The 21072-nt window shown below is 41.2% G+C and overlaps 1 protein-coding gene across 1 annotated transcript in view; it reads left to right on the top strand.

Moving 5' to 3' along the window:
- Positions 1-21072, top strand: part of MRPS31 (mitochondrial ribosomal protein S31) — a 56499-nt gene that overhangs the window by 1719 nt on the left and 33708 nt on the right. The gene's annotated exons all lie outside the window — the stretch shown is intronic.

Here is a 21072-nt window from a genome sequence, read left to right as displayed (position 1 = left end):
TTCCTCCTTAAACCATGCTCTCTTTTCCTTTTACAGTTGGTTTTTGCCCCGTTTGATTGTGGTGGTGGATTAGTGACAATGTCAGTTAAATGATGGGGGGGGGAGACTTAAATATTCCATGTGACTTGTGTTTGTGCTTCATAGACCTTCATGAGGTGGAGGTGCTATGAAGGCATGAGAACTCCTGATAAATGAGGCATTCATCAAAACAGCACAAAACTGCCTTTTCACAAAACTAGCGCTTTAGAAGTCAAGTTTCTGAAACAATTCAATTACGGAAACAAGCGAAGGAGTTTGAAATACTTGCCCAAAGTGACTTGTGACCTAACTGGGGGGAAGCTGACCCAGGAGCAGAACCTACCCTTAAAACATCCCAGAGGACAAAAGGACTTTCAGTATCCCCTGTCCAGTGGCTTTAGCAAGCTAGAAAAATTAGGCCCAAAGGAAATCTCATTAAAGACAGATCCAGATCTTTCGTTGCAGATTGGAAAGAGCACTGGAACTGGAACCAGGATGCTTCTGTAAAAATCTGGGTGACTTTTAATGAGTTATTTAACTTTTTCAAAGCCCAGCCTTCATGCAACTGCATCATGGCCTCTGATCTTCTGGATCCTGCTGGGGCCATCTACCACTTGGGCCACTGCTGCTCTGGGAGCCTGCTGGGGCCATCCACTGTGAGGACAGGTGCTACTCCAGTCCACTGTGTGCACCTCGTTCTTTGTGTGGTCTCCCTGAACCCCTTCTCCTACTCTCACAAGGGCTACTCCAGACTCTCACCACACCATTTCTTCTCTCCCTCACCTCTCTTCAACAACCTTAGCCTCAGTTTATTCTACACTCAAAAACAACCAGGAAACATTTCTGCAAGTTTTTAACCCCTAATTTACAAAGTTATCTTTTTTGCAAAAAAAAAAAAAAAAAATCCATTTGCCTCTATCCTGTTGTCTTGCTTGCTGTATCTTGCTGGCACCTCAAACCATGGCTGGCACCAATGATGCTGGTGAAGGCACAGAGGCTCCCAGGGGTCAAATCGTGTGCTCAAAGTTATATAAGTACTAATAAAAGAGCTGGAACTCCACTAAATTGTGTTCAATTCTGAAGTTCATGTCCAGAACCTCCTAGACAGCCTCCTTTTAAAAAGCAAGAGGGTTGCAGGAACCAGCTCTTTCTCCTGAAATAGATCTCCCTTCATATCTTATAAATTCACCTCAGCAACTTAAAATCCTTCACAGGAGTGGCTCTTTCTGTTATCTTTGCTTTAGGAATAGAAACAAATATAAAATGTTGAAAAGCTTAACATCTCACAGCTCAGAGAACTGATTGGAAAACCACCTGCTTGGTATCCACACAAACTTTGTTTTATGGCTAATTCCCCAGATATCTGATGGCCTGGAGAACAGGACTTGAAAGAGTCCTGCATTATGCTTTCAGTATAGGTAGGTTAACCCAATGGCATTTCTGAGCTGGGTTCCCAACACCAAGCAAATACAATACACTGACCCCTTTGCTCCAGTTGGTTGATTATTACACTTGGACTGCGCAATCCAGGGACATTAGTGCAGCTGACTGTGATGGAGGGCAGGTGTGACGCAGGTCAGAAGAAAGGGGGCAGAGTAGCTAACACAGAAAAGGGAGACTTTGCTATTTCAATAGTATTTCACAATACAATAGTTAATGACACCAAGAGGAGAAATAATTTCATCGCTTGAAGCATTTTGGCCCTAATACCATGTGGATGTGTCTTAACAAAGTGTTAATTGGAGTTGTAAATAATTTAAAAATGTAAATCATTTCCAATTCAAGGGTACTTTTAATTAGTGAGAAAGGAAAAAAATGCTTTGATTACACAACTCCCATTGAATATTATTGGCTGCTGATGTAAACTTTATTGAAAATTCTCTCAAATCTTTTATGGAATTAGGTAGACTTTGTATTTGAAATAAACGTGGATTTTTATTTTTTGTCATCTATATGGAATAAGGAAGTATTTTGTATCCCATGAAAAAGTTAAGACAATGTTTTAAATGAGGGCAATTTCTTTTGTCTTTTCCTTGACAGCTTTTTAATAGTACAAGGGTACCAGCAAATGGTACAAGCAAAAAAAAAAAAAAAAAAAAAGTAAGAAAATCAGCTGAGATGTACATTTCATGAGCCTTAGGGTTGAATTTGTCATATATATATATATGTATTTTAAAGACATAATTTATAATAGCAAGGACTTAGGAGAAATGCCCATGAGTGGATAAAACTTAATGGATCATCATCAGTAAGAGGAAATACTATGACATAATTTTAAAAATCATTTTCTTAAATGACATGCTTTAGGAAATACTTGGCTTCCAGTAGCAGAATGTACAACTATTAATATATTTATTTTGAATATAAAAAGAAATCTAGAAATAGGAAGTTCCAGAGTTGCTTAATTTAACAGCTCAAAAGTATCTGGGATCAGATTCTCTGTCATTCTCTTGACTTTTCCCTCATGATCACAAAGTGGCTGCCATAGCTCTGTCACATCCTCACATGTAAAATCCAAGTGCAGGAAGGGGCATTCTTTACAAATTTTTTTATCACATGCAAAAAATCTTTCCCAGAAGCCCCCTGTCCCTTATATTCCGTTAGCCCAGAACTGAGTCTCGTGCTTGCTCAAACATAAACACTGGAAAGAGATTGGAGTTACCATATTTGGTTTAGAACCAGGGTCATCAAACTTCTGGAAAGGATCAATCAGCTAGTAAATATTTTAGTAAATATTTTTCAGGGCATGCAATCTCTGTCACATCTACTCAACTCTGCTGTTGTAAACAGAAGCAGCCATAGATACAGTAAAGAGAAAAGTGTGGTTGTGTTCCAAAATAAAACTTTTATCTGTGAGTGTTGAAATTTGAATTTCATACAATTTTTACCTGTCACAAAATATTATTTTGACTTTTATTTTTTTCAACTTTTTAAAACTGTTTTTAAAAAAATTGTATGGCTCCTGGCCATTCAAAAAGAAATGGCATGCCTGATCTTGGGGGCAAGTTGTGTTTTGTCAACCTCTGGTTTTGACCAATGATGACTTCTCCCCTTGGGACTGTGGAAGAAGCCCACCTTTTCTGCGACATTACCACTGCAGACCTGGAGGGAAGCTTGGGGGAAGCAGGGTTTTAGTAGGTCCCCTACAGCATATTAAGCATATGGGAAAATGCTTAGGGATATAATCATTTTTAAAAGCAGATTGTATGTCAATATGGACTGCAATTGGACAGTCTCAACCATTTCTGCCTATTGAAATCCCTATTTACCAAGACCCGTATTTAACACAGGCATCTCAAACGCCTTTTCCTAGTTTTCCTAAACATGTCTGTTCACTGCTTCCTATCAATAACAAATTTTCATTTAGCACTGATCAGCTCTGTATCAACCCGCACTAAGAAATACAGAAATGGAAGACAATGGGTAGCCTCAAAGAAACCTCAGCCCAAGTAAAGGAGGAAGAAACAAATAATTAAAATTTGGGGAGGACTTGCAGCAAGAGGGGGGGTGTGGGTAGTGTGGCATCTCAGAGCAGGAAATAAAGAATGGAAAAGCGAGTTTCATAGGAGACCCCCAGGGGACACCCATATCAGAGTGGGTTTCGAAAGACAAATGGCTCTTTCTTAAGAGGAAAGCTCAGTTAGAATCAGCAGAGAAGCCAGCTCTGGAGTACAAGAATAACTGATTAAAATGATACCGAGTAACTTTTGCAATCTCTGAAAGAGGAGATGGAGCACCCTGAAGGACTTGAAACAGTCCCGAAGCCACTGCAGAACAGCCATGGAAACTATGCTGCAACTCCTTCAGAGCCCCTAGATTTTATAGTTCTTACTAGTGTCCCATTTGTACCAGGGCCTCTGCATCATAACTACTGTTCTTCCAAAGGTGGGCACCTTCATTACCAGCCTTGCATGATAGGTCACTGCCACATCATGTCCAGTGCCTTGTATTGCTTATTTCCAAATTGATAAATCACATAGAGACAGTGGATGGAAGGAGAGCAAGTCATGTGCCTGTACCCCGACCTGCAAAGGGGACTGGGATCCTGAGATTTCTGGCTTGTTTTGAAGAGGAAGGAATCACTTGGTAGGAAACTCCCTGAATGTAGGCAGGGCTTTAAAACAATGCCAAGTAGCCAAAAAACATGACACATGTCCACTCCAGGCAGGCTAAGCATTCCCATCAGGGGTGTTACAAAACAAAATCCAGCCAAGTGAATGTGAAGATTTAATTGGCTTTATTAAGCAATTCATGAATCGGGCAGCATTCCATCTAATAAGTAGAGGGTAACATGGAGAGGAGCTGTGCAAAATAGAAGTTTTTTAAAGGAAGGAGGAGAAGTTATTTGCAAAAGAAAAGAAAGGATTGTTTCAGGCCAGGTCAGCTTCTTTTATGGTGAAAGAGAAAAGCAGGGTTTATCATGGAGATAACCTCACTAGCGCTGATCAGGAAATTTCATATTGACTGTTAAAAGGTCACATTCCTGAAATAAGTTGAAACTATAAGTCTGGGTTTACTGTTGTAGGGGCAAATGATTCCAATTTGGGCTTCTTTTTTTTTTTTTTTTTTAATAACAGAGAATACTGCATGTGCAAAGGTACAAATTCAAATACAGAACTGTAGCAGTCTGGCTCTCCGGGGTTGGGGGTGGGTATAAAGTAAGAGTGTTGGAAGATTCTGCTGGATGGGTGGGAATAACCACTTGCTGAGCCCTCAGGGCTCCTATAGTAGAATCTATTCTGTGTCCCCTGCTGAGGCACACAAACTGTGGCTTACTTCTCACCTGGCTGCAGCCTTGCCCATGGTGGGTTTTAGGCACTGTCAAAATGAATCATTGTGAGAGGTGCCTGGGTGGCTCAGTTGGTTAAGTGTCTGACTCTGAATTTTGGCTCAGGTCATGATCTCAGGGTTGTGAGAGGGAGACCTGCATGGGGCTCTGCTTGGTAGGTGTGCACTTGAGATTCTCTCCCTTCCACTCCCCGCCACCTGCTGCTATTGTACATGTGCTCTCCTGCTCTCAAATAAATAAAATCTTTTTTTTTTTTAAGATTTTATTTACTTATTCATGAGAGACACAGAGAGAGGCAGAGAGAGAGGCAGAGACAGGAGAAACAGTCTCCATGCAAGGAGCCCAGTATGGGGCAGCCCAGGTGGCTCAGTGGTTTAGCGCCGCCTTCAGCCCAGGGGATGATCCTGGAGACCAGGGATTGAGTCCCATGTCAGGCTCCTTGTATGGGGCCTGCTTCTCCCTCTGCCTGTGTGTGTTTCTGCCTCTCTCTCTCTCTCTCTCTCTCTCATGAATAAATAAATAAAATTAAAAAAAAAAAAAAAAAAAAAAGGAGGGCAGCCCTGGTGGCTCAGTGGTTTAGCGCCGCCTTCAGCCCAGGGTGGGATCCTGGAGACCTGGGATCAAGTCCCATCTCAGGCTCCCTCTGCCTGTGTCTCTGCCTCTCTCTCTCTCTATGTCTCTCATGCATAAATAAATAAAATCTTTTAAATAAATAAATAAATAAATAAATAAATAAATAAATAAATAAAAGGAGCCCAGTATGGAACTGGATCCTGGGACCCCGGGATCACACCCTGAGCCAAAGGCAGATGCTCAACGGCTAAGCCACCTAGGCGTCCCTAAAATCTTGTTTTTTTTTAAAGAATCATTGAAATAAATTTGTTGAATTGCATCATTGTCTTAAAATTCACCAGTATGACTGTTGTAGGTGTCTTCTTTCCCACAACTAGGCCTGTCTATGTCTATAATGGATACTTTTCTAAAGGCTAATTTGATTTAGATATGGAAGTATTCAGTTGCTAACTTTTAGAACCACATCCCTGTTCCTCAGTGATGCTTTCATTTAGATGCCAGATCAAAACCATTTTTTAAAAAAAATATTTATTTATTTGACACAGAGAGAAAAAGAGAGCACACACACAAGCAGGGGGAGTGGCAGGTGGAGGGAGAAGCAGGCTTCCCCTGGAGCAGCGAGCCCTCTGTAGCACTGGATCCCAGGGCTCCAGGATCATGACCTGAGCCAAAGGCAGACAGTTAGCTGACTGAGCCACCCAGGCACTGATCAAAACCATTTTTAAAAATGGTAACAAAGGGGCACCTGGTTGTCTCAGTGGTTGAGCACCTGCCTTCGGCTCGGGTTGTGATCCCAGGGTCCTGGGATTGAGTTCTGCATCCAGCTCCCCACAGGGATCCTGTTTCTCCCTCTGCCTTTGTCTCTACCTCTCTTTCTGTGTCTCTCATGAATGAATAAATAAAATCTTTTTTTTTAATGGTAATAAAATATGGCTTGAGAGCCAGGATGAACAATAATCTGTTTTATGGTAAAAAAAATGAAAGAATTACCAACTTTGCAGATCTTTTAAACTTACCAAATAAATCATCAAAGTAAGCATTACAAGCATTTTATAAATACTTTTTAAATAATAATTGTAAAGGATCAGGAAAATAAGAACAAAGGAACATATTTTTTAAAGGAAAAATATGTGTATCTTGAAAGCTACTTAAAAATAAACTTACTTAGGGATCCCTGGGTGGCGCAGCGGTTTGGCGCCTGCCTTTGGCCCAGGGTGCGATCCTGGAGACCCGGAATCGAATCCCACATCGGGCTCCTGGTGCATGGAGCCTGCTTCTCCCTCTGTCTGTGTCTCTGCCTCTCTCTCTCTCTGTGACTATTATAAATAAATAAAAATTTAAAAAAATAAAAATAAATAAATAAACTTACTTAGGGGTACCTGGGTGGTTCAGTCAGTTAAGCATCTGCCATCAGCTCAGGTCATGATCTCAGGGTCCTGGCATCGAGCCCTCTGCTCAGTGGGGAGTCTGCTTCTCACTCTCTCTCTATTCTCTCTCTTAAATAAATAAATAAATAAAATCTTTAAAATAATTTTTAAAAAATAAAAATATACCTATTTAGAAAGAAAAAATAATAATTGTAAAGGGTATTTCTCTTTGCCCTCCTTTTTCTTTTATGATCATTAGAAGCTGCAAAATCTATAATTGCTTCTATTTTCTTAGAAGTGCAAACTTATCAGAAATTTACGAATATATTTTCTCCTTCAGGTTCTTTTCATCCCTTATGTTCACATCCGACAGCAATCAGATATATCCCTTCAAATTTCCGAGTCAATAAACACCAATTCAGCTTGAACGAACTATTGGCAACCGGAGGGGGGGGGGACACGACACATGACACTTAATATATAGCTTCTCCATAAAATAGGGAGGTGTAGTTCCTCCTTTGGTCACTGTGAAGCAGTAGGTCAAGTAACACGAATTGTGGCAGAACAGTTGCCTTGGCAACTATCATGCTAGACTATCTCAACCCTACGGTTCTTAGATCTTTCCTCTTCTCTTATGTATTTTGGTCACTGTGGTCAGTGGGAGATTTGAAGTTTATCTTCCGGTGGTGGACCCCTTTTTGTGGACTAAACAAGATGACCAGAAAAGGAAGTCTTTATATTGTACCCCCAAGGATGTTGTGTAGACTGATCATTTAATACATCATTAAAAATCCACTTGTTTTTATTTTTTAAACTTTTTTTTTAAACAAGGAGCTTAAAAAAAAATAAACAAGGAGCTTAAACTCAAGACCCTGAGATCAAGACCTGAGCTGAGATCAAGAGTCTGACACTTGTTCGACTGAGCCATGCAGGTGCCCATGTTAACAATTACCTTGTGATATAACACCAGAAATAAGAGGAGGCTGAGGTCTCTTATCCTAAAGCAGTGCTAAAGACTCAAAGCTTAAGGGGGACCACCTGGGTGGCTCAGTTGGTTAGGCGTCTGCCTTCGGTTCAGGTAATGTCCGAGGGACCTGGAATTGAGCCCTACATTGGGGTCTCTGCTGGGCAGAGGGCCTGCTTCTCCTTCTCCCACCATGTACTGCTCTGCCTATTTGTGCTCTCTCTCTCTCTCCCTCTCTCTCTGTCAGATGAACAAATGAAGTCTTGGGGGAAAAAATCTGAAGGGAAAAGGTGGTAAGTCCCATGTATTTCCAGACAGAGCCACCACAAGTGGATAACAATACTTCCTGGAAGAGTTAAATAAGAGGTTGGCATAATCTGCTGTCTTCTCTTTTTTTGCACAATCTGCTGCCTTTCCTTTCTTTTTTTTTTTTTTTTTAAGATTTATTTATTCACAAGAGACACAGAGAGAGGCAGAAACACAGGCAGAGGGAGAGGGAGAGGCTCCATGCAGGGAGCCCAATGTGGGACTCAATCCCAAGACTTCAGGATTACACCCTGAGCCAAAGATGGATGCTCAACCGCTGAGCCACCCAGGCATCCCAGTCTGCTGCCTTCTCATCCATCAGCCCAGCTCTCCTTTTCCAGGCTCCACCATCACAGTACATAGTAGGAGAGAAATTGAATAGGTGGTAGGGATATGTTTGTCATTAGTCCTAGGCAAACTATGAGGGACAGGGAGAGCATAGGACTCTTGTCGAGATGCCTATGCTCCCTGTCGCAAAATCATTTAGGTCACCAAAAGATTTATGGAGGGCTGGGAGAAATAGGTGAAGTGGATTGAGAGGTATAAACTTCTAGTTATAAAGTAAGTCATGGGCAGCCCGGTGGCTCAGTGGTTTGGCACCACCTTCAGCCGAGGGCCTGGTCCTGGAGACCTGGGATCGAGTCCCATGTCGGGCTCCCTGCTTGGAGCCTGCTTCTCCCTCTGCCTGTGTCTCTGCCTCTGTGTGTGTGTGTGTGTGTGTGTGTCTATCATGAATAAATAAATAAGATTTTAAAAAAATAAAGTAAGTCATGGCGATTAAAAGTACAGCATAAGCAATATAGTCGATAATGTTGTAATAACATTGTATGGTGACAACACTTACCATGGTGAGTGTTGTGTGATGTACAGCATTGTCATTGTCAAAACCCTATGTTGTACCTCTGAAACTAATATAACATTGTATGTCAACTACACTTCAATAATATATATTTTTTAAATTGAAGGGAATATGTATAGCTCTCTTCCCAGCTGGCAGATTGTGAGCTGCCAAGTCTATACCCAAAATGGTGCAGTTACCATCCAAGCAGAGTCAAGCGTGAAGAGAGGATCTCGGGAGGACTTGGTGTGTGTCTTGGGGGCAGCCAGAGCACAGAGGTCTCATGGACGTAAGGACTGGTGCCTATTTCTCATATATTTCTGAAGATGGAGAGGCTTAGCCAGCTGTTTGAAGGGATAGTGGCCTGGAAGGACTCAGGGCTTTCAGCCATTCCCATAGCCCCACATGAAGGAAGATATCCCTTACAGGAAGGGGAAGAGCCCAGGGACAGCCCAAGCAGCCAGAGGAGGTGATACATCACCTAAAAGGGCCTTGGGGGTAGGCTAACTGCAGCAGAAAGGAAAGATGGCTGCCCTAGTCTGAGCCGGTGCTTCACCATGGAAGGGGACAGGGCAAACCTGCATATTATCCCCTAGAGAACCCCATAGCACAGTCTCTGAAGGGCTCTCATCCACCAACATCAGATGGAACAAGAGCAAGGCTAGTTTAAAGGCAAACTTGCCTTTCCTATCCTCTTCCTGCCCCGTCTTTGAGGAGCTAAACTCTGATGAGGAAGGGGAGGAGGGAAGGAGAGAAACTGGGAGTTGGAATTGGATCAGACCAAATTATCCTAACCAAGGGATGAGCAAGTTCTAAGATTGATGTGCCCCCCCTATTTTAAAATGCAAGCCAGCCCCTATTTACTGTGCTGTACTTTTAAATTTTCGGTAGTGTATCACATGCTATATAATTTATTTATTTATTATGTCTCTTATTTACAATCTTTCTCTTTCCCTCTCATCTCTATCCCCATCCTAAAATGTAAACTCTGTAAGATCAAGTGTCTTTGCTTTTTATTGTTTCCCTAATGTCTGCAATGACACTGTCCATTTTGTTAGCCCATCACGACATGTGGCTGCTTAATTTGAGCTTACAATGAAATAAAGTAAATGCATTGCTTCAGTTGCACTAGACACATTTAAATACTTAATTACCCTCACGTGGCTGGTGGCTACCATATTGGACAGGACAGATATGGAACATTTCAATATCAATGAAAGTTGTTTTTTTTTTAAGTAGACTCCGTGCCCAGCATGGAGCCCAATGGGGGGCTTGAACTCACAACCCTGAGATCAAGAGTCAGATGCTTAACCCACTGGGCCACCCAGGCCCCTAACTGAAAAGTTTTATCGAATATTGTTGATCTAGAACAATAGCTGGCATGCTATGACACTCAATAAACATTTGTAGAATGCGTTGTTGAATGGCTGAGTTGTTGGGGTTTTTTGTACTTTAAATAAGGACTTTATTAGATTTTCATGAACATTCAAATTGAAGACCACCAGACTAAGGAATTCAGAATTCAGTCAGTCCTCAAGGTACCTGAGGCTCTTCTGTCTTTGAGTTGCATTAAACCTGTGTAGAGATTAACTACAACTTCACCATATGAAATAGTAGCTTGATTTAAAAGTGTTTCAATGTTAAAACATCATCTTTTTTATTTTAGTGACTATCACAATTATGTGATTTCTGCTTCTGTCTTTACTATAAAAATATCTAGAAGGGCACTGCTAGTATAACACCCAGTGTTAACTCTCTAAGAAATCATTTGAATTCATTTTCCTAATTATAAAAACTGTTATTCATAACATCTCCCTTTTCTCCTTGGCTGCCAGAAAGCTCAGGACCAAACCAATGCCTAACTACAGTAGTCAGCATGTTTGTTTCTTCTTTTCCGTTGACTTGTCTTTAAGACAAGATAGTATTGGTTAAGAGAACAGGGCCTAGAGGCAAATTGGTCTAATATTAGTAGTGTGTAAACTTGGGTAAATTACTTAATCTTTCTGTGCGCCCATCACTAGACACTTAGCCATTTATTAACATTTAAAAACTGCTTTTAGAGAATTGATTATTTTGGAAAAACACAGATACAACCAGGGAAAGGGTATATGAATAAAGAGACACACCCATTCTTTGGAGGGCCCAGTATATCTGAGGCAATACACCTTAGAGATTATTGCAGGATCTGGTGTCAGATGGCCTGAGAGGAAAATCCCAGCATCTATTTTTCCAGCCGGTTGAATAAGTTTTCTGGGGTGAGAATGAGGGAACGATATGGTTCTAAAAACTGATGCTATGTATGCCTGCCATCCCCATTCCCACTACCCCCAATGCCCATGTGATCTCACAATGAAGACTTCCACATGCCATATTCCACATAATAGGATTCTTTCCCTGCTGTGTGTTAAATACTAAAACATGGCATTCAGTCAATCCCCAAATGAATATCCATCATTCAAAGCAAGTAGTCAACATCTCCACTCCAAGCTTTGCACTAAACACTAGAAATTTGGAAATGAAATGCAAAGCCTCATCTCCCAAATACCTGAGACTGCAGCAAGGGAAGGAGTTCACTGAATATTGCAGATGCATGTTTGGGATGCTGGGGAGCAACAGGGAAAGGGCCCAGGATCAAGCCCAAGGAACGAGGAAAGACATCTGGAGCAGGTAATGGCTGAGTCTTGAAGTATGAGAAGGAGTTGTGGGTAGGAGTTTGAAAGGAGTGAACAAACCATGCATTTGCAAGAGAAGAAAGGAGAAAGAAACGTGACATCTAGGAGCCCAGGTGGTTCGGTGCAGGATAAGAGGTGAGGGTAATAGGAAAAGAGGCTAGCAAGGAGCGGGGCTGGTCTCCAGAGGTCCCACAGGCCCTGAATGTTGAGTTTATACAGAGGGTGGAAAAGGGAAATGGTGAGTTAATATTCTTTATGATATGAATGTGGACAGGTGGAGAGATAGCATGGAGAGGAGGTTGAAAGCATGGACTTCGGAGCCAGACCATCCTGTCCTTGAAGATCGGCTCTCCCACTCGATAGCTTTGTGATAGTGGACAACCTCTTTAAGTCTGAAATTCCTCATCTTAAAAAGGAGAGAATCGGGGATAACTGGGTGGCTCAGTCAGTTAAGCAGCTGCCTTCAGCACAGGTCATGATCCCAGGGTCCTGGAATTAAGCCCAGCATCAGCTCCCTGCAGGGAGCCTGCTTCTCCCTCTCCCTCTGCTGCTCCTCCTGCTTGTACTCTCTCTCTCTCAAATGAATAAATATAATAATTTTTTAAAAGAGGAGGGGAGAAAAATTGTACCTGGGTCATGGAATTTTGTAAAGATAAAATAAGGTAACATGTATAAAGCACTTATTATAGTGCCTGACACATAGTAAGTGGTCAATAAGCTAACTATTGTTATTATAGGTCATTGGAATAATTGACAAGTAGGTTTCTTGTTTGCCTAATTTTTCTAGTAAATAGTAATCAAATGAATTAACTTTGTCACAATGATAGGAATTTAAAATGTTGTCTGTGTACCCTAATAAAGATATAAACACTTCATTCATTTAACAAAAATCAATTGACCATGAATGATGTGCTAGGCAGTTATAAACTCTGAGAATAAAGTAGTAAACAAGGCTGACCAAGGTCTCTGCTCTTGTGCAACTTATATTCTAGTAGGGGAGGCTAACAATAAATAAGTAAACAAAAGAGTTGACAAGATCTGTAAGCCCCAAGAGGCAGGGAGCTAATCCTTTTGTATCCTGATAGAGCCCAAGTACATGAGAGGGTGTCTACTGTGGCACTCAATGAATGCCTTGAGTGGATGAAAGGAGACCATTTCAGACGGTGATGAGTGTTAGCAAGGCAAAGAAACTGGGCAACGCGATAGAATGGGAAGGTTGGCTCCACCAGTTGTAGTGTGGCTGAGAAGGTGGCTGTTGAGCTAAGTGAGAAAGAGATGAGGGAAGCAGTCATGGGATAATCTTTGAGACGAATATTCCAGGAAAGAAGATTTTCCATGCCAAAGCTGAAAGTCCTAGAGCAAAGCTGTGTTGTGTCTGGGAAGAACAGAAAGCAGACCCAAGTTGCTGGAACTTCAGGGAGCAAGGGGAGGGGAGGTGGGGGGATGGAGGTGGGAGCCGCATTTAAGCCCATTTTCTGGCACCGCACAAAACCTACCTGGAAAGCTTTTCTATTCCTCAGCTCAGCAAGTCTATAGAGTGGATTGCTTTGTTTGCTGCCCTCGCTTTTGTATAATAGAATTAGCTTTCCAGGCTGGGGACCTGGAGACAGACTGGATTCCTCTCTTCTTCTGTTGCAAGGCCTCTGGGCTGCGGTTTAGCGGCTCAATGTTTCTGGCTGTATTGGGTTTATCTGTGAGATTGATGAAACAATAAAATGAAATCTTACCCTCTGGGGGAAAAAATTCAAAGTGCAATGGGGGAACAAGTTCAGGATTTTAAGCAGGTGAAAAAGATGGTCTGAATTAAATTACTGATAGCTTTAGTGGTGGCTAGGTAGGGAAGAAATTGCAAGAGAATGGGAATGACGGGAAGGGGTCCAGTTAGTTGACCACTGAAATAGTCAAAGCTCAGGACAATGGTGACTTGGACTGGGATCTAGAATGGAGGTGGCAGAGGAATGAGGGAACCCCCAGCTCAGGTTCCAATCGTTTGTAGTCTATTGGCAAGGATGCACATGTACACACACATACCGCACACCACACCACACATACAGACCCTCCATGCCACATACACACACACACACACACTACACACACACATGACAGACATACAGACCCTCCATACCACATGCACACACACATACCACATACAGATCCTGCATACCACACACACACACACGCACCACATACAGATCCTATATACCACATACACACACACCAAACACAGACCCTACATACCACATACATACATACCACGCCACACACGCCACACATGCCACACACAGAGACCCTACATACTACATACTCACACAGAGACCACACGCTACATATATATAGCACCACACACATGCTACATACTACATACACACACTCCATACGCAGATTACATACCACATACTACACACATACACCCCCCAACCCCCCAGACTCCCACACACATATACCAACACAAACAGGAGCACCACATACCGCCTCCCCCACACACACTATGGTATAAATTTTTGGTGCACCTGGGTGCTCAGTGGTTGAGCATCTGCCTTTGGCTCAGGTGGTGATCCAGGATCCTGGGATAAAGACCCACACGGGGCTCCCCGCAGGCAGCCTCCTTTTCTCTCTGCCTGTGTCTCTGCCTCTCTCTCTGTGTCTATGAATAAATAAATAAAATCTTTAAAAAAAAAAGAGACACTACCAACTGAGCCACCCAGGCACTCCATTATTACTAATTAATTATCACATTGCAGGTATATATATGATACCTCCCAGTTTTGCTGGAAAAAAAATGTATGCACTCATTTACACAAAGTATTGAAAGTTCATTTAGAGTTGATATTTATTTATTTATTTATTTATTTATTTATTTATTTATTTATTTTTTAGAGTTGATTTTTAGAGAAGGGATTATTTTGCACATAAGATAACCTTTTACTTACATATGAAATCAAGATTCTAAATATTTAGTAATGTCTACCAGCCCTAATGATAAAATATAAAATCTATGGGCATGCCTTGGTGGTTCAGGTGGTTGAGGATTCAAGTCTTGATTTCAGCTCAGGTCTTGATCTCAGAGTCCTGGGATCAAGCCCTGCGTCAGGCTCCGCCTTCATTGGGGAGTCTGCCTCTCTTCTTCTCCCTCTATCCCTCTGTGTGTGCTCTTTCTCTCTCAAAATAAATAAATAAATCTTAAAAAATGTTCTTAACAATAATGATACACTCTTCCTGGACTATCTAGTAAGAGCTGACTGATGAAAGTTCACTATTAGATCCAGAAGTGGTAATTGCTGAAAAAAATGGCTTCAGTGTTCTCTAGAAGTGCTATGTTTGAAATCAGAAGACATCCTTATAAAGGACAGTGTTTACTAGCCTTCTAGATAGTTCAACATCCTCAACCAAAGTGGTTTTCTGCAGGAGCTTCAAACTTGTCAAACACATCTATGTCCCTGGAGAATGGGTACACCCCAGGTCAATGGGACAGAAGCTCCTATGCCCACGACCCTTCTAGACCTTGCCCTATGTACCTCTTAATCTAGCTACTATTCATTTTGAACACCTCTAGTAATGGAAGAGATAAATACCAATGCCTCTTGATATACAGCATAGTTAAGATTATAATTTCACTTCTGTAGTTCTGCTAAAAAACTAATAACTTCAATCTAATCACTAGGAAACAAGAAAAAAAATTGAGAGTGTGCTACAAAATAACTGGCCTGAACTCTTCAAAAACCTCAAGGTCAAATACCTGAAACTAATGTAACATTGTGTGTCAACTCTACTTCAATTTTTTTAAAAAGTCAAGGTCATGAAGGACAAAGATGGACTGAGTCAAAATAGATGCAGAGGCATGGAGTTAAATGCAAACTGTAATCTCTGATCAGGTTCTGGATGCGGAAAAGAGTTTCTTCTGCTTTTGCGATAAAGGACATCACTGTGACAGTTGGTAGAATTTGTTTTTTGTTGTTGTTTTTTGTTTTTTAAAGATTTTATTTTATTATTTATTCATAAGTGACACGGGGAGTGGGGGGCAGAGGGAGAAGCAGGCTCCATACATGGAGCCAGATATGGGGACTCGATCCGGGACTCCAGGGTCATGCCCTGGGCCAAAGGCAGGCGCCAAACCACGAAGACACACAGGGATCCCCGGTTGGTGGAATTTGAATGAGGTCTATAGATTGAGTTGTAGTACTGTATTGATGTTATTTCTTAATTTTATAATTTTACTGTACTTAGGTAAGAAAATACTCTCTTTTTTTTTAAGATTTTATTTATTTACTCATGAGAGAGAGAGGCAGAGACATAGGCAGAGGGAGAACGATGTTCCCTGAGGGAGCCCAATGTGGGACTCAATTCCGGGACCCCAGGATCACGCCCTCAACAGCTGAGCCACCCAGGCATCCCGAGAATGCCCTTTTAAAGCAAACACACCGGGTGCTTTGGGTTGGCTCAGCGGTTTAACGCTGCCTTCAGCCCAGGGTTGATCCTGGAGACCTGGGATGGAGTCCCACATGTGGCTCCCTGCATGGAGCCTGCTTCTCCCTCTGCCTGTGTCTCTGCCTCTCTCTGTGTGTGTCTCTCATTACTAAATAAATAAAATTGTTTAAAATTTTTTTTTAAAAATAAAGGAAACAAAAAATAATAAAAAATAATGATAAAAATAAAGGAAACACACCCCAAATCATTTAGAGGTAAAGGGAATCATCTCTGTAGCTCTAGCTTAAGTGTTTCATGAAAAAATAATGGGTAAGAGAATGAAAATGATAAAAGCCAATGTGATGAATGTTAACATTTGGGTAGTATGCGTTAAGGATATAAAGAAATTATTTGTACTGTTTTTGCAACTTTACTGTACGTCTACAATTATTTAAACATAGAAGATTTATTACAAAACAAAATTGTCTTCTGTACAGCTTCTGTGATTTTTAAACTTTCAAAGGATATTAATATTCAATTTTTGCTATAAAAGTAGCAAAGGCTTATATAGTGCTTACTATGTGGTAGGCACTGTTTTAAGCACTTATACACATTTTAATCCACTTAATCCTCACAGCCACCTTGAGGGTAGGTGATATTATTATTTCTTTTCCACAGATAAGGCATCTGAGATCCAAAGATGGTAAGAAAATTTTCCCAAGGTTCCTTGGGCAAAGCATTGTCCTTTACTCTGCCCATCCCAGAACAACCACATTCTGCTACGTCTATTTTTTTTTTTTTATTTATGATAGGCACACAGTGAGAGAGAGAGAAGCAGAGACATAGGCAGAGGGAGAAGCAGGCTCCATGCACCGGGAGCCCGACGTGGGATTCGATCCCGGGTCTCCAGGATCGCGCCCTGGGCCAAAGGCAGGCGCCAAACCGCTGCGCCACCCAGGGATCCCTGCTACGTCTATTATACCTGAGTCATAGAGTTGTTGTTGTTTTTTTTTTTTAAGATTTTATTTTTAAATGGATCCCTGGGTGGCTCAGCGGTTTGATGCCTGCCTTTGGCCCAGGGCATGATCCTGGAGTCCCAGGATCAAGTCCCACATCGGGCTCCCTGCATGGAGCCTGCTTCTCCCTCTGCCTGTGTCTCTGCCTCTCTCTCTCTCATTCTGTGTCTCTCATGAATAAATAAATAAAATCTTAAAAAAAAAAAAAAGATTTTATTTTTAAGTAATCTCAACACTCAGTGTGGGGCTCAAACTTAAAACCCCCAGATCAGGAGTCCTATGCTCTGCCAAGTAAGCCAGCCAAGATGCCCCCTGAACTATAGAGTTCTAGTGTGATTGCTTTATTCTTTATTTCTTTGCTTTCAACTTTTTAGAAAAATTATAATTTTAAAAACATATATGAGAGTTTATTTTTCTTTAGTTATGTGAATTTTGTGGGTGGTCTATGTCACATGGCATACTTCAAATAGTTTTGTCTGCTTAGAGTACTGGGCCCTGTCTCAGTCTGTCCCCAGACTGTCCCCTTACTACCCCCTTCCTAGGGGAGGTAAGGAGGTAAGGAAGTAGAAAGGGGACAGTCTGGGGACAGACTGAGGAGGTAAGGAGGTAAGGAGACCCTTCAAGTTAACTCTAACATGTAGCAGCATATCCTGCTTTTTTTTGTTAACTTCAACATTTGCTTGGCATTGTGAACCAACACTAAACAATGTCATCAATATAAATATTTGAGACCTGGGGCTCCTGAACGGCTCAGTCTGTTAAGCATCAGACTCTTTGATTCTAGCTCAGTTCATGATCTCAGGATCATGGGACTGAGCCCTGTTTCAGGCTCCCCGACTCAATGGAGAGATTGCTCCCTCTTCCCTCTCCCTCTGACCCTTCTACTGCTCTCTTGCTCTCTATCAATAAATAGATTTTTAAAATAAATATTTAGGGCAGCCCCCGGTGGCGCAGCGGTTTGGAGCCGCCTGCAGCCCAGGGTGTGATCCTGGAGACCCTGGATTGAGTCCCACGTGGGGCTCCCTGCATGGAGCCTGCTTCTCCCTCTGCCTGTGTCTCTGCCTCTCTCTCTGTGTCTATGAATAAATAAATAAAATCTTTTAAAAAATAAAATAAAATAAAATAAAATAAAATAAAATAAAATAAAATATTTAGACCTGAAAACGTAGAATATCTTTTTCATGATCCTTTGAACATTCATGACTTGTCTATGTAGTATTTTAGGTTACCTCGGCATCAACTCTAGCGTTAGCGCATAAAGGAAAATGTATTACTACTCTATTCAAAAGGATTATCTCATATTTTACAAAATCAAAATCAGTTTGAAGAAGCCCTTTTTAAAAAATAGTACAATCAACACCTATAATCTTCATCTGAAATACATTCTCATTAAAATCTCTCTAGTGGGAAAAAATAAATAAATAAAATAAAATAAAATAAAATCTCTCTAGTGGGGATGCCTGGGTGGCTCAGCAGTTGAGCATCTGCCTTTGGCTCAGGGCATGATCCCAGAGTCCCAGGATCGAGTCCCACATTGGGCTTCATGCATGGAGCCTGCTTCTCCCTCTGCCTATGTCTCTCTCTCTCTCTCTCTCTCTCTCTCTTTGTCTCTCATGAATAAATAAATAAATAAAATCTTTAAAAAAATAAAATCTCTCTAGTGGATAGCTCTCTAAAAGTTTCTTTGCTTTTTCTTAATTCGTCTTACCATACTAATCTCAGAAGCATGATTTGCCAAAACCAGCACTTGGATGTTGTCAAGTGAACTTCAACATTCAGGCTGGAATGATGCCAATGGAACCCAAATATACCATTGAGCAGGCATGAGAGCCAGTGAAAAGCTCTGGTTAAGAGTCAGTAGGCTGTGGGCTGGTACTTACTAGTCATTGACTTTAGGTGACTCAGCTAACTTCTCTGAGGCTCATTTTTCTTATTAGTACATTGGGGAATAAAAATTATTACCCTGCCTACCTCAACTATTACCACAATGATCAAATTAAATAGTGTATGTGATAGTTCTTTGTAATAGTTTATATAAACTGAAATATGAAGTTCTTAAAAGATCATCAAGATGGTTGGAAATTAAAAAAAAAGACAAAACAATATAGCAGAGTGGCTAATAAAGTGAATGGACATAATTTAAAGTTTTCTGGGAGGTGGTAGCAAGTCTCCAAAGGTGGTCCCAATGAGCCACTCCCCCTAGTATTCCTTGAGAGGTATAGATAGTTCCCTTCCTTTTGGCTGGTCTTCTGGCTCATTTTTTACCAATGGAGTACCATGGAGTGATACTATGTGATTTTCAACGCTGGGTCCTAAAAAGTTGTGCAGCTTTAGCCTGCACCTCATGGAACACTCACCACAAGGCAAGCTAGTTTCTGCATAAGAAATTCAAATACTCTAAGATGCCACACTATGAGGAAGCTAAGCTAGCCAGGTAGACAGGTATAGGAGAGGAAAAAGATCTATTTTCCCTCTCTCTATCCATCTTAGGTTCAATGGCCAAGAGCCTGTAAATTAGACTGACAAAAGACAGGTTAACAAGAGAAAAACAAATAGAAGTTTATGAACACATACACCACACAGACACATGAGAGCTCTCAGAAATGAGTAATTTAAAGGAGCAGTTGGGGCACCTGAGTGGCTCAGTAGTTGAGCATCTGCCTTTGGCTCAGGTCATGGTCCCAGGGTCCCGAGATCAAGTCCCTCACTGGGATCTCTGTAGGGAGCCTGCTTCTCCTTCTGCCTATATCTCTGCCTCTCTCTGTGTGTCTCTCATAAATAAATAAATAAATAAATAAATAATAAATAAAGGAGTGGTTAGAATTTTGGCTTATATATCATCTTAACAAAATAGTGGTAAATTTTCAGGGAAGTGAGAAGAAGACCAAGGCAAAGGATTTTCAGTTTCCAAGGGAGCAAGTCACAAAAAGGCAAATATATGGGGGAACTAATGTAAAATAAGGACTAGTTAGTAAAGTTGGGTATGTAGATTCCTTTAGTGCCATCTCCGGGATGACAAGGATCTAGAGTGGCATCCAGTGCTGGTAGAGAATGGAGAAGGAACACCTTCACAAATTTATGTTCTGCTTTTAGGCAAACAGGGGGAGGGCAGAGAGCTCGACTTGTATTTCGTTATTAAATATCCATAGCTCAAAATGATCTTTTTTTAAATATATTTTTTAAAGATTTTATTTATTTATTCATGAGAGACAGATATAGAGAGAGAGAGTGGCAGAGACACAGGCAGAAGGAGAAGCAGGCTCCACACAGGGAGCCCAATGTGGGACTCGATCCCGGGACTCCAGGATCATGCCCTCAGCTGAAGGCAGGCACTAAACCACTGAGCCACCCAGGGATCCCCTCAAAATGATCTTTATTATCAAAGTGGTATATTTTAGGGTGGCATATTCTGCTACCCTTCAGAGGCCATGTGGAGAGAGAGAGCAACCGAGAAAGAGAGAGAGAGAGAATTACCCAGCCAGGTCCTGTTTCTTCTAGCCATCCCAGCTGCACCATTAGATATGTGAATGAAAAAAATATCTGGGACACCCAATCCAGCCTAGCTGCTATCTGACTGCAACCACATGACAGACCCCAAGTAGCAACAGCCCAGCCGAGCCCAGTGAACCACACAACTGTGAGGGAGAATAAATTGTTTTATGCCACTAAGTTTTGGGGTAATCTGTTATGCACCAATTGATAACTGGAATATAGAATGATTTTGTTTTTTCTGTTCATGGAAGGCTTGTCAAGTTAATTAGTGCAGAATTTCATGAGATATTTAGGACAAAGTCAGTGATGTATATCAGGATCTATTTCAGTTGATTTGTTGCCTCCTGCCAAAGGCACATTATTCTAGAAAGTGCATCTCAAGGGGGCACTGAGAAGAAAATGACTAGCAAGTCCATGCCAGAATAGAAGAAGGAGGGAAAACATTTTCTATTTTCAGGCTACATTTTTGTTGTTCTCATAAAAGTATTTTTATGAGATTGCTCTAGACAATTGCACAAATTATGTTTCTTAAAAAGACAGGTTTTTCTTTTCTTTTTCTTAGGATATATTGAAATTCTCTGTGGTTTAAGTTGTGGTTTAATTGCAAATTTCTTTTTTTTTAATTGCAAATTT

The sequence above is a fragment of the Vulpes vulpes genome, chromosome 9 (assembly GCF_048418805.1).
Source record: "Vulpes vulpes isolate BD-2025 chromosome 9, VulVul3, whole genome shotgun sequence".
Lineage (NCBI taxonomy): Eukaryota > Metazoa > Chordata > Mammalia > Carnivora > Canidae > Vulpes > Vulpes vulpes.
The sequence above is the reverse complement of the archived record's forward strand: the minus strand, read 5'-3'. Positions and strand labels throughout refer to the sequence as shown.